Below are 2,942 nucleotides of genomic sequence, written 5' to 3'. Positions count from 1 at the left end.
GGGTATGCAGTGTTTCTTGGTCCCAACTTGATTGCCTGGAATGCTCGCAAGCAGGCTACGGTGTCTCGCAGCAGCACAGAAGCCGAGTACAAAGCAGTTGCTGATGCGACAACTGAGATCATTTGGGTTCAGTCCTTGCTGAGGGAGTTGCGAGTTCCTTCAGTTCACTCTCCAGTGCTTTGGTGTGATAACATTGGTGCTACATACTTATCATCTAACCCAGTGTTTCATGCTCGAACAAAACATATTGAGGTTGACTATCACTTTGTTTGAGAGCGTGTTGCACAGAAGCTGCTTAGCATCAAGTTCATATCATCAAAGGATCAACTTGCTGACATCTTCACGAAGCCTCTTCCACAACCACAGTTTGTAGGCTGCAGGCGCAATCTTAACTTAGTTTGTACTTCAGGCCACAGTTAAGATTGAGGGAGAGTGTTAGACTGTATATGGATACGTAGACTTATGTATACGTGTTGTACTTGTACTTGTACTCTTTGGTACTTATATATAATGAGATAGCCGCACCCCCAAGGTGTCGAGCAGTTGCCCCCAATATTCTAGTCTTACAGCTGGCACAGCCTGTGCAAAGAGCATAACTGCACGGCCGTCAGTCTGTCAGATTCCTCGCACGGAGGGTGCCGTCAACCGCAGGAAACACTAAGGTCACAGCACTGTTCCCCGTTCACCACCACCACCACTGTAGTACTCCACAGTCACGCCGGTGTATGTCACCTTTCTCTACAGTCATGGCCACTGTGCGGTGGCACAAGATTGACCCCCAGAGTCCAAACGAAAATCGTGCGCGTCCAGATCAGCGCGATCCCAATCGCATGCAACATGCATGCATCGATCCAACCCATCCGTCGCCGTTATCACGATCCTGTGATTCGCGGGCGGGAAACGGCCAACGTCCCATGCACCGCAAGAGGCGTCGCTCCGGCGCTCTCGCATGTGCCGCTGCCCCGCCCCGCGTCCGCATGTGACCAACCAGAGCTCGTCCGACGTATCCATCTTTGTGCGCTTGCACATCCACGCATGGCGCGAGGCGTCCCATTTTATGCATGCATTTGCGCCGCGCGGCGGCATGGGACCGGCGCCTTCTCCATGAGAGGAGAGCGCAAGGAAGGAAAGAGCTCGCAGTCAAAACGTCACGTTTCGAAGCGGTGGCTATACGGCTGGGCGATTTCCATTTTCTTCTTCTTTGAGAATTGGTTTTGTAAAGGGTTGCAACAGAGAGTTGATCATTGCGCAAAAGCAGCACCACCAGTGCAACGCGGGTGGGTGTCGAGGGCGAGTGGATATTGAATGGCATGGGATCCACTTCCACCCGGCTGGCCTCAATTGGTGAATCTAGGCAGGGGGTTCGAGTGGACGCCACTTGGGGTTGTTGCTCTCCAACAGGACATCCCCTCAGTGCTTCCCGGGAGCTCGATGCAAATGATAATGAATTGAGCCTCTCCCTGGACCCTGACCAATTTAGTATACTGAGAGCGCATTAGTAGTATTACTTTTGCCTGCGAATTTGAGGTCAAGTTCGATGGAAAATACCATGTGGCCAAAGCCCATCAAATTTGATCGAAATAGTTTCGTCGCGACCGGATTTTCCACATGTATAGTACAGTAGTACACATCTGCAGTGGGTGGGCAGAGCTCATAAAAATCAACGCTTAACCGAGGCGGTGCATCACGTGAGGGCAGTGAAAGAAAGGGAGAAGAAGCGTGGCCCTGCGATCTGCGTGGTTGCCATCAGTACGAGGACCACCGCCAGCGTCCGAAAGCGAGCCATGCCATGCCATGCCATGGATCTGGTAACATTCTTTTGGTTAATTTACTCAGTGTCTGCAGCTTTGATCTTCATCTCCACATCGCACGCGCATGGGCAAGGGTTTTCCACTCCCGTCGTAGCGAGGATGCCGTCCTCAGCATGCCCGCAGCTCTCGGTTTTGGTAGTGGAGAAGTGGTAGTTTCATCAGTGTCTGAATCAAAGTCCAAATGCTGATGCCCATGCCTATCCTCTCGCCCGCTCGTGCACGTCGCAACAGGCGCGTATCTGTCTGTGCGGTGGGTGCTGCCGCCCACTGAATCCATCTTGACATGTTCGGAGGTCCTTGCACGTGTACTGAGAGCTACTTTAATGGGGCGATCTATTTTATCCGCATGCATCTGTTTGGATTGGCGCGGACAAAAGTGAAGGCCCAACGCACCGACCCAAACTCAAACCGCGTCTGGCTGTGGTCCACGCCGATCCATTTCCGGCCCAAAATTGCACCTGAAATGCGTGGGCGCGGACGCGAAGCGCGTCTACCCGGCGTCCGCCGCGTTCCCACTTGTAGGCCACCCAACTACCGCCCCTCGTCTAATTTATGACGACTACGACAGCGGGCCCACTAGTCAGCAAGTGGACGCGTCCTTTTTTAACCACGCGTGCGGCGGGACCCGGCCTCATCCACTCCCGTCCACTTCTGGCCCCCCACCACCCCCTTGTGCTTCCTCGCCGGCAACACCACCAAACCCTAGCAAAGCAATGGGCCTCTTCGGCAGCAGCAACGGCAAGGGCAAGGGCAAAGCCACCCCCGACGCATCATCCTCCCGCGCTCCTCCTTCTTCTCCTCCTCCGCCGCTGGCGCGTTTCTGCCCAGGTCGCCGGCGTTTGCACATGCCGGTGCACCAAGCGCGGTAGCACTGGGAGTACAGGCAGCCGCTGCCCTACCCCAACGTCACGCTGCCGCACCACTCGCACCTGGATCCACAGCGGACCCCGGTGCTAGCGGTCCCGCGGACCCAGCGGGCGCACGACAAGGAGGTGCGCAGGCGCCGGGCGCAACTCACGCCGGAGCAGCGGCTGATGCTTGAGTACACCGCCGACTCTCTCAATTGGGAGGCTTGGTTTGCCGTGAAACACGAGGAGCAACGACGGGTCGGCGTCGACGCCATCCCGCCGT

This window comes from Triticum aestivum, chromosome 6B (genome assembly GCF_018294505.1).
Source record: "Triticum aestivum cultivar Chinese Spring chromosome 6B, IWGSC CS RefSeq v2.1, whole genome shotgun sequence".
Classification (NCBI taxonomy): Eukaryota; Viridiplantae; Streptophyta; class Magnoliopsida; order Poales; family Poaceae; genus Triticum; species Triticum aestivum.
Note: the sequence above shows the minus strand (reverse complement) of the source record.